Here is a 13001-nt window from a genome sequence, read left to right on the forward strand (position 1 = left end):
GGAGCACCACTCGCACCTGAGGGCCACGCTGCATTGGCTGGTAGACTGCAGACTGACCCTGCACAAGTCAAAATGCTCCTTCTAATAGGAAAGCATTGATTTCTTCGGTTGCACCTTCACTCGCGAGGGACTCCGGGTGGATCCAAAGAAAGCTGAGGCCATCCGTGCAGCTAGCACTCCACGAAACCCCACGGAGGTGAGAAGTTTCCTTGGCATGGCCACATATTGTGGACGCTTCATCCCCAACGTAGCAGCCATGTCAGAGTCTCTGCGGGTGCTCACACGCCAGGACCACAAGTGGGAATGGTCTCTCGCTGCCAACAAGGCCTTCCAGGACATCAATGCATGCCTGCTTGACAAGACCGTGATGGTCTACTTCCATCCACAGCGCAAGACAGAACTTGTTGTTGATGCTAGCCCGGTGGGTCTAGGAGCGGTGTTCCTGCAAGAACATGGCCCTGAAGTGTGGAGGCCTGTTGCATATGCCAGCAAAGCCCTGACTGACACCGAGACACGGTACGCCCAGATTGAGCGTGAGGCGCTGGCCATTAAGTGGACTTGATAGCATTTTCACTTGTACCTGTGTGGCCAAGAGTTCAGTGTCGTGACCGACCACAAGCCATTGCTTCCGCTATTTGCGGGTACGTCCCGTCTGGCGCCCCCAAGAATTGAGCGGTGGGTAGTGCAGCTGCAAGGATATAGCTTTAAAGTCATCTTCCACCCCAGGGCGCACAACCCGGCGGACTACTTGTCCCGACATCGAGAATCGTCCGTGCCGGCCAGACCCCCTGCTGACGTCTGCAACGGGGAAGCGTTTGTCCACATGGTGTCGCAAGTAGCCTGCACCAAGCCCATGACTCTGGAGGAGATGGGCCGAGCCACCCAGGAAGACGCAACTCTGCCTCGGGTCCGGGAAGCCCTGGAGAACGGCAGCTGGGCTCATTTCATGGATGGAGCTCAAACCCTCCGGCTGGAGGTCAGCCATGCTTGCCAGTAATTGTGGCTGGTTTGGAAAGAACTAAGCGTGGGAGAAGAGGGAGTCATCCTGAGGGGACATCTCATCGTGGTCCCCGAGAGCTTATAGAAGAGGATCCTCGCATTGACCCAGTTGGGCATCAGGGGATGGCCAAGACTAAGGCAAGATTGAGAAACAAGGTCTGGTTCCCGGCAATGTACTCCATGGTGGAGGAGATGGTGCGTTCGTGCCACGCATGCACAATCACTGGTGTAGACCCAGCACCAGCGCCGGTGATCACGGAAGCGCCGTGCAGTACCCCGTGGACACATCTGAACGTGGACTTCAGAAGCTTCCCTGATGGTCGTCACATGATGGTCATTGTCGACTCATTCTCTAAGTTTCCCGTCGTGGAAGTCATCTCTTCTACAGCCTTCCCACAAGTGAAGAAAGTCCTGGACCGCGTTTTCGCAGCGATGGGGTTGGCAGACAAAATCAAGTCCGGCAACGGACCCCCCTTCCAGGGGCGAGAGTTCTAGGACTATCTTGCAAATCTAACGGTGCGCCACCGGAAGATCACCCCGTTGTGGCCCCAGGCGAACGGGGAGGTGGAAAGATTGATGAAGACAATAAATCGTGCACTCCACATAGCAGTGGACAACGGGGAAGATCCTGAGGCAGTCCTGGATCAGTTCCTTGGCGCATATCATCAGACTACTCACAGCACCACTAAGTGTGCTCCAGCTAATCTCCTGTTCAAGCGAGCCCCCCGGGATAGTATCCCGTCGGATCCGACGTGGGTGCCCGTGGAAACACGGGATGATGAGGCCGTCCAGGCGAGGAGAGAGGCCACGAACCGGAAGGCAAGCGTGGCCCGTCGAGCGCAGGAACAGAAGCTCAAGGTGGGAGACCTGGTGGTAATCAAAAACCGACACCCTGGGTGGAAGTTTCGGACACCTTATGAGCCGGAGGTGTGGGTTGTCGTGCAGGGTCAAGGAACGATGGTGACTGATGGGAACGGACAACAATCGGTCACCCGCAACGTGTCCAGCTTCAAGAAAACAACGGAGGCGGAAGAGGACCCCGAAGTCTCCGCGGATCAGGACGCAGCACCGAACACGCCCCTCTCGTGGTTATCCACTGGGAGGAGTCAGTCACTGGAATCATCCTGGACGTCGGGCCAAAGGGCTGGGGCAGTCCCCGATTGACCGAACAGAACGAGGACCGTGAGTTGACTGAGGAAACCCCGGCTGGGGTCACAACATCTCCCTGTGGTCGAAGCCAGCGGTACGGCCTCCAGCCAAACCCCGGCCCGAGTCAACGGCTCAGAGACTTTGCGTGTGCCTCCCCCTGAGCTGGGCGAAATTGGTGACACAGGACTAAAAGAAAGGTGGGATGTAGAGATCCACTCGGGCTCTCCCCAACAATTTTGCAAACTGTACACGCACGCATGCACCCCTCGGGGCGGGCTCGCTTGGAGGGTATAAATAAACAGGCGGAAGACCGCTCGTGGTATTCCTGCCAAGAGAGTATACTGGTGTAAGTGTGTCTTCATTTCATAGTGCTGTGGCCTGTATCACCCTAGGCCCTGCCACACTACACAAAGGAGTGCTCCATTTCTTAAGATGAATATGACTTTTTTGTACTGCAAAGTTGTACCATATTTGGGTGGAAAGCTTTCGTACTTAATCCTAATGGGAAAAATAGTGGTATGTGTTTTGATTGAAAAACAACAATTTCATGATATGGTGATGCAAAGTTCGATAAAATAAGAATGAGCTGAATTATTTAATGTAGTCTATACTACTATTATAAAGAGAGAACTTGCACCTTTTGGCCAGGTAAACTCGGGAACCACACACCAATCACAACACCCAATACAGCATTGGAATGGGCAGTTGCAGCAGAAGGACATAGGCTATGCAGGCGCCCACCATATACATTTAAAATGTAAAAGAACCGTGCCAGCAAAGTAGTCCCTTGTGGGCGTGTCTGCATTGTGCTGTGGGTGTGTGCTGGGGGCGTGACAATCGCTGGGGGCATTCCGTCACGAGTGTTGTTTTTTCTTCCCAGGTTTCTATACATTCCTGCTCCCTTTAAATAGTAATTCAGTGGAGGTCCCATTCTCTTAGAACCACCCCAAGCACAGTTATGGGCAAAAATACAACTAAAAGGCCCTGCAAAGCATTATGGGATAAGCTTAGCATAATTTTTAGCATTCATGAAAGGGTTTCAATGTTTTTGAATTTTACTCATCAGGGACATCTTGGGACGACGAGGTGAACTGCAGCTTGATGTATAATATTTTAAATGCTATTGCAGTTGCCTCATCAGGGACATCTAGGGACGGCGAGGTGAACTGCAGCTTGATGTATAATTTTTTCAATGCTATTGCATTTGCCTCATCAGGGACATCTAGGGACGACGATGTGAACTGCAGCTTGATGTGTAATATTTTAAATGCTATTGCATTTGCCTCATCAGGGACATGTAGGGAGGACGAGGTGAACTGCAGCTTGATGTGTAATATTTTAAATGCTATTGCATTTGCCTCATCAGGGACATCTAGGGACGGCAAGGTGAACTGCAGCTTGATGTATAATATTTTAAATGCTATTGCATGTGCCTTATCAGGGACATCTAGGGACAGCGAGGTGAACTTCAGCTTGATATATAATATTTTAAATGCTATTGCATTTGCATCATCAGGGACATCTAGGGACATGAGGTGAACTGCAGCTTGATGTGTAATATTTTAAATGCTATTGCATTTGCCTCATCAGGGAAATCTAGGGACCATGAGGTGAACTGCAGCTTGATGTATAATATTTTAAATGCTATTGCATTTGCCTCTTGGGGACAACTGGGGAGAACGAGGTGAACTGCAGCTCTTTGTAGAATTATTTGGATACTATAATATTCACTTCCCACTGCTAATCTCGTCCCATAATGGTTTGCAGGGGCTTGATCTCAAAATCATCACCTCTCTCATTGCTTGCAGGAAGCTAATTTCACTTTTGTGAAATGACTATATGCATTTTAGCATGTAGAAATACTTGTTATTTTACCTTGAATATATGAGGTTTCTGTTTTAATAATTGGAAATCTGATGGAACTAAATATTGCGGATTTATTGTACCAAGTTCGCGCCAATTCCGCCCACCCCCACTTTAAATACCCCTGCACCCCATAATCATAACCCACCCTTACTATATAAAATACCCCATACCCTTAAACACTAACCCATCTTAACCTTATAAATATACCCTGTACCCCAAAACCCAAACCTATCCCTAAACCCTAAAAATACCTCTGTACCCCAAAACCAAAACCTAGCCCTGAACCCTATAAATACCCCTGTACTTCAAAACCCAAACATACCCCTGGACCCTAAAAATACCCCTGTACCACAAAACCCAAACCTATTAGTGATAGGGATTTGAATGAATAAAGAAAGGGTGTAAACACTAATTGTTGTAATTGCAATGCCACTCACTCTTTGGAATCAGTTGCATTTTGTATGGTAGCTGATGATAAGAATGTGGAATTTTTGGGTGACTTCTGTCAATATGGTGGTGTGTTAATGTGTAAAAGAAAGATTTATTCGTATTACAGAGTTGGAAGTAGTTGTAGTATGAACATTAGCTGTTAGTAGATTATGTGGATTAAAGAACTGTGTTCAAAATGTAAACGGAAATAATAATGGAGAAAAAAAACCTCGCATCTCATGTTAATTCATAGAGCAGTTTTTTTATTTACAAAACTGCTAATAAATTAAAAGAATAATCAAATGTCAGAATGTGGATAGAAACCTTTTTCTGTTTTGTTTAATTTCCAAAGGTTTCAACAAGTTGCTTCTCTGCAGATTTTTCGACCTTCAAGGGAAGTGTCATGTAAAGTACACCTTTTATGTCAGAAACCAGCAGTGAGTGAAACAGATGGCTAGATGGCGCTTCCCACACGCATCAGATGAATTTAAATTTGCATATGGCCTTTCACAATCCATTCTAATGTCAACAAAATTACAGACAAACAAGATGTGTTTTTTCATGTACTACACTCCGGACAGAATAGCTAAATGGGGGAGTGGGAGAGGCACATGCTGCTTTAGATGTAATTTACCAAGTGCTGACTGTATACACAAATTTTCTGCTTGTGCATGTTTAACCTCTTTGAAATCAAGTATTGATCGTTTTCATCATTGGTTTTAAATGCAGCGACTACCCTCCCCGATGAAACAGGCATTTTGGGTGTAACGAATCTCACTAATCCGATAATTGGACGTAAATTCATTTTTATAGCAATGGCTGTACTAAAAATTTGCATAGCCTCTGCCTGGCTTGACCCCATTGCCCCATCATTCAAACAATGGTTTTCAAGGCTGCTGGCTATATTTAACTTAGAGATGGCTATATACAAGACAAAAGGCAGGAAACGCTGGATAAAGGGACTAAAAATCTGGCTCCCTTTAAGGGAATGGTCTCAACGTCAAGACGGCAGTTAGTAACATCTAACTTATATATGAGAAAATATCGCTGTATATTTAGAATTGAATTATATGTTTAAGTAATTATGTATACCTTATTCGAAGAGTATAATCTCTTAATGCCTTTTTTGTTTCCCTTTCTCTGTCTTTTACTCTAGTATCTTTTCCTTTTCTGTTTACCTTTCAATTTTTAGGTCTCGCCTTTACCATTCCGCAGGAATGGGAAATGGGGAGAATTCAAGTCGGCTATTTTCTCTTCAAACCAAAGGGCTTTCAGCCCCGCGGTTTTCATGCTGTTCACGTGAACCACGTGATAACATGCACGCGCATTCAAGGCCAGCCAGCCCAGCACATCAAAGGGCTTCTCCTCCCCTAATTATTCATGGCCGGCCACAGGCCGGCCGTACTTTCAGTTTCCCGGAACGGCTTCTCCTCACCTAATTAGGGGAGGAGAAGCCCTTTGATGTGCTTCACACCAATGTGCCTAAGTCATTCCTCTTGTTTGTATTTGCTTCCAGACTCCGATCTGCGCATGTGCACAAGACGCTTTACACATTACACTCATCTGCCTGAAGTGGGAGTTTTAAACAAGCAAAGCTGGTCCTTCTGTACTTGCAGTTTCACTTCTAATGTGTGTTGTTATTTATCATGATTTTTTGCTGAGGTGTATCACGCTCGTTCATGAGTTTGATCTCTTCATACTGTGAAATGTTTTCCAAGTTGTTTTTGATTGTCTTACCGCTGGAGGTCTCCCTGTGCTACATTTAGCCTCTGACACATGCAACGCCACGCAACCACGCAAAGCCACTCACACACACATGCAACGCCACTCAACATGCAACGCCACGCAACTACGCAACGCCACGCAACTACGCAACGCCACGCAACTACGCAACGCCACGGATGCAACGCCACTCACACATGCAACGCCACTCACACACACATGCAACGCCACTCACACATGCAACGCCACTCACACATGCAACGCCACTCAACCACGCAACGCCACTCAACTACACAACGCCACTCAACCACGCAACGCCACTCAACTACGCTACACAACGCCACGCAACTACGCCACGCAACTAGGCAACGCCACGCAACTACGCAACGCCACACAACTACGCAACGCCACTCAACTACGCAACGCCACTCAACTACGCAACGCCACTCACCTACGCAACGCCACTCAACTACGCAACGCCACTCATCTACGCAACGCCACTCATCTACGCAACGCCACTCAACTATGCAACGCCACTCAACTACGCAACGCCACTCAACTACGCAACGCCACTCAACTACGCAACGCCACTCAACTACGCAACGCCACTCAACTACGCAACGCTCACACATGCAACGCCACTCACACATGCAACGCCACTCACACATGCAACGCCACTCACACATGCAACGCCACTCAACCACGCAAAGCCACTCAACTACGCACACATGCAACGCCACTCACACATGCAACGCCACTCAACTACGCAACACCACTCAACTACGCAAGGCCACGCAACTACGCAACGCCACGCAACTACGCAACGCCACTCAACTACGCAACGCCACTCAACTACGCAACGCCACTCAAATACGCAACGCCACTCAACTACGCAACGCCACTCAACTACGCAATGCCACTCAACTACGCAACGCCACTCACCTACGCAACGCCACTCACCTACGCAACGCCACTCACCTACGCAACGCCACTCAACTACGCAACGCCACTCAACTACGCAACGCCACTCAACTACGCAACACCACTCAACTACGCAACGCCACGCAACTACGCAACGCCACTCAACTACGCAACGCCATTCAACTACGCAACGCCACTCAACTACGCAACGCCACTCAACTACGCAATGCCACTCAACTACGCAACGCCACTCAACTACGCAACGCCACGCAACTACGCAACGCCACGCAACTACGCAACACCACGCAACTACACGCAACTACGCAACTACGCAACGCCACGCAACTACGCAACGCCACGCAACTACACGCAACTACGCAACTACGCAACGCCACTCAACTACACAACGCCACTCAACCACGCAACGCCACTCAACTACGCTACACAACGCCACGCAACTACGCCACGCAACTACGCAACGCCACGCAACTACGCAACGCCACGCAACTACGCAACGCCACTCAACTACGCAACGCCACTCAACTACGCAACGCCACTCACCTACGCAACGCCACTCAACTACGCAACGCCACTCATCTACGCAACGCCACTCATCTACGCAACGCCACTCAACTACGCAACGCCACTCAACTACGCAACGCCACTCAACTACGCAACGCCACTCAACTACGCAACGCCACTCAACTACGCAACGCCACTCAACTACGCAACGCTCACACATGCAACGCCACTCACACATGCAACGCCACTCACACATGCAACGCCACTCACACATGCAACGCCACTCAACCACGCAAAGCCACTCAACTACGCACACATGCAACGCCACTCACACATGCAACGCCACTCAACTACGCAACGCCACTCAACTACGCAACGCCACGCAACTACGCAACGCCACGCAACTACGCAACGCCACTCAACTACGCAACGCCACTCAACTATGCAACGCCACTCAACTACACAATGCCACTCAACTACGCAACGCCACTCAACTACGCAATGCCACTCAACTACGCAACGCCACTCACCTACGCAACGCCACTCACCTACGCAACGCCACTCAACTACGCAACGCCACTCAACTACGCAACACCACTCAACTACGCAACGCCACGCAACTATGCAACGCCACTCAACTACGCAACGCCATTCAACTACGCAACGCCACTCAACTACGCAACGCCACTCAACTACGCAACGCCACGCAACTACGCAACACCACGCAACTACGCAACGCCACGCAACTACACGTAACTACGCAACGCCACTCAACTACGCAACGCCACTCAACTACGCAACGCCACTCACCTACGCAATGCCACTCACCTACGCAACGCCATTCACCTACGCAACTCCACTCAACTATGCAACGCCACTCAACTACGCAACGCCACTCAACTACGCAACGCCACTCAACTACGCAACGCCACTCACCTACGCAACGTCACTCACCTACGCAACGCCACTCATCTACGCAACGCCACTCAACTACGCAACGCCACTCAACTACGCAACGCCACTCAACTTGCAACGCAACTCAACTACGCAACGCCACTCAACTATGCAACGCCACTCAACTACGCAATGCCACTCATCTACGCAACGCCACTCATCTACGCAACGCCACTCATCTACGCAACGCCACTCAACTACGCAACACCACTCAACTACGCAACTCCACTCAACTACGCAACGCCACTCAACTACGCAACGCCACTAACCTACGCAACGCCACTCACCTACGCAACGCCACTCACCTACGCAACGCCACTCAACTACAAATCGCCACTCATCTACCAAACGCCACTCAACTGCGCAACGCCACTCAACTACGCAACGCAACTCAACTACGCAACACCACTCAACTACGCAATGCCACTCAACTACGCAACGCCACTCAACTACGCAACGCCACACAACTACGCAACGCCACGCAACTACACGCAACTACGCAACGCCACTCAACTACGCACACATGCAACGCCACTCACACATGCAACGCCACTCAACTACGCAACGCCACGCAACTACGCAACGCCACTCAACTACGCACACATGCAACGCCACTCACACATGCAACGCCACTCACACATGCAACGCCACTCACACATGCAACGCCACTCACACATGCAACGCCACTCAACTACGCAACGCCACTCAACTACGCAACGCCACTCAACTAAGCAACGCCACGCAACTACACAACGCCACTCAACTACGCACACATGCAACGCCACTCACACATGCAACACCACTCACACATGCAACGCCACTCACACATACAACGCCACTCACACATGCAACGCCACTCACACATGCAACGCCACTCAACTACGCAACGCCACTCAACTACCCAACGCCACTCAACTACGCAACGCCACTCAACTACGCAACGCCACTCAACTATGCAACGCCACTCAACTACGCAACGCCACTCAACTACGCACACATGCAACGCCACTCACACATGCAACGCCACTCACACATGCAACGCCACTCACACATGCAACGCCACTCACACATGCAACGCCACTCAACTACGCAACGCCACTCAACTACGCAACGCCACTCAACTACGCAACGCCACTCAACTACGCAATGCCACTCACCTACGGAACGCCACTCACCTACGCAACGCCACTCATCTACGCAACACCACTCATATACGCAACGCCACTCAACTACGCAACACCACTCAACTACGCAACGCCACTCAACTACGCAATGCCACTCAACTACGCAAGGCCACTCAACTACGCAACGCCACTCAACTACGCAACGCCACTCAACTACGCAACGCCACGCAACTACGCAATGCCACTCAACTATGCAACGCCACTCAACTACGCAACGCCACTCAACTACACAACGCCACTCAACTACGCAACGCCACTCAACTACGCAACGCCATGCAACTACACAACGCCACTCAACTACGCACACATGCAACGACACTCACACATGCAACGGCACTCACACATGCAACGCCACTCACACATGCAACGCCACTCACACATGCAACGCCACTCAACTACGCAACGCCACTCAACTACGCAACGCCACTCAACTATGCAACGCCACTCAACTACGCAACGCCACTCAACTACGCAACGCCACTCACCTACGCAACGCCACTCACCTACCCAACGCCACTCATCTACGCAACGCCACTCAACTACGCAACGCCACTCAACTACGCAACGCCACTCAACTACGCAACGCCACTCAACTACGCAACGCCACTCAACTACGCAACGCCACTCAACTACGCAACGCCACTCAACTATGCACACATGCAACGCCACTCACACATGCAACGCCACTCACCATGCAACGCCACTCACACATGCAACGCCATTCACACATGCAACGCCACTCACACATGCAACGCCACTCACACATGCAACGCCACTCACACATGCAACGCCACTCAACTATGCAACGCCACTCACCTACGCAACGCACTCACCTACGCAACGCCACTCATCTACGCAACGCCACTCATCTACGCAACGCCACTCATCTACGCAACGCCACTCATCTACCCAACGCCACTCAACTACGCAACGCCACTCAACTACGCAACGCCACTCAACTACGCAACGCCACTCAACTACGCAACGCCACGCAACTACGCAACTACGCAACGCCACTCAACTACGCAACGCCACTCAACTACGCAACGCCACTCAACTACGCAACGCCACGCAACTACGCAACGCCACTCAACTACGCAACGCCACTCAACTACGCAACGCCACTCAACTATGCAACGCCACTCAACTACGCATCGCCACTCACCTACGCAACACCACTCACCTACGCAACGCCACTCACCTATGCAACGCCACTCACCTACGCAACGCTACTCAACTACGCACACATGCAACGCCACTCACACATGCAACGCCACTCACACATGCAACGCCACTCACACATGCAACGCCACTCAACTATGCAACGCCACTCAACTACGCAACGCCACTCATCTACGCAACGCCACTCATCTACGCAACGCCACTCAACTACGCAACGCCACTCAACTACGCAACGCCACTCAACTACGCAACGCCACTCACACACGCAACGCCACTCACACACGCAACGCCACTCAACTACGCAACGCCACTCACACATGCAACGCCACTCACACAGGCAACGCCTCTCACACAGGCAACGCCTCTCACACAGGCAACGCCACTCACACAGGCAACGCCACTCACGCAGGCAATGCCACTCACACAGGCAACGCCACTCACACACGCAACGCCACTCACACACGCAACGCCACTCACACACGCAACGCCACTCACACACGCAACGCCACTCACACACGCAACGCCACTCACAAACGCAACGCCACTCACACACACAACGCCACTCACACACACAACGCCACTCACACACACAACGCCACTCACACACGAAAAACCACTCACGTTGCCAATAGGTCTCGCAGTACGACAGTTGGAGCCATTACAATTGCAAATAACAATGCCTTTCACTTTGGTTATCATTTTAAATACATAAAGGGCTTTGTCATTTACGAAACCAATAGCTCCAACTTTCCTACTGCGAGACCTATTGGCAACGCCAGTGCTTGTTTTTTATATTTGTCTTGCCTGTCCTGGAGGGGGGAGCGGGGATGCAAATTGTATGTTTGCTGTAAAATCAAATAAAGATATTTTTTTAAAAAAGGAAGCTCATCCTCCGGGACCCGGGGATCTGGCTGGACGAGATCCTAATCCTAGCTCGGTCCCTCGAGCTATTGGACGCCAGAGCGGAGGAGATGGAGGCGGCCCTGCACACCCCAGTTGCCGCATCGCCGTCGCTAAAGCTCCCGCCGGTCAAGGAAGAAAAGGTGGACGCTATCCAGAGAAGACCTCCGATGGCTCGCCAACCACCCAAGTCGATGCCAGGGAGCCTGTGTGGGTATTGCGGAGAGGACCATCCCGCAATGGCAACGTGCGGGGCGAAAGGGATGACGTCTCCCGCTGCGGAAGGCTAAACCACTATGCCAAGGTGTGCCGCGGGGGAAGATTCCGATCTGCAATTTCCAGACCCAGGAGTGTGTCACAGCGCATTCGACAGATCTCCCTGGATAATCCGTCGCCACCGTCTGACGATCAGCCCCAGAAGAGGCGCCCAATGTACGAAGACGAAGACAATGAGGTGTTTGTCGTGTCATATGTCAGTCGGTCGGGGACCAAGCGAAGACTACCTCCTATGTGCTCCATCTCCATCGAAGGCACTGACGTACAAGCCCTCATCGACACTGGGGCGTCAGTCAATGTAATGGATTCTGATCAATATGAGAGACTGTCGCCGAAGCCTCCCCTCACACCGTCCAGTGCAAGAATCTACACATATGGAGGGACAGACACACTACCGCTGCGGGGAGTCATTCAGACCACCATCGTGAGTGGGACCTACTCCACGGAGGCAAAATTCTATGTGACTGATGGGAAGAAGGGGACTCTGCTCAGCTGCCATACCGCGGAGGACCTCGGACTCATCTTCTTAGCAAACCAGGTGCACGAGTCCTATGCGGAGGCCCTGTTGAAGGAATTCCCAGCGCTCTTCCAAAGCCTAGGAATGTTGAAAGGCAAAATGTTCTGACTCCATATCGACACCTCCGTGTGGCCACTGGCCCTACGGCACCGGAGTGTGCCCTTTAACTTAACGTCCACAAGTGGAAGAGGAGCTCTGGAAGCTAGAAGAACTGGGAGTAATTGAGAAAGTGTCTGGGCCCACGCCATGGGTGTCCCCGCTGGTCGTGGCCCCCAAGCAACAAGGAGCGATTCGACCCTATGTCGACATGAGGCTGCCAAACACGGCAGTGAAACGAGAGGGCACATCACCCCCACGATGGACGACATCATAGCCGACCT

The sequence above is a fragment of the Lissotriton vulgaris genome, chromosome 1_2 (genome assembly GCF_964263255.1).
Source record: "Lissotriton vulgaris chromosome 1_2, aLisVul1.2, whole genome shotgun sequence".
Classification (NCBI taxonomy): Eukaryota; Metazoa; Chordata; class Amphibia; order Caudata; family Salamandridae; genus Lissotriton; species Lissotriton vulgaris.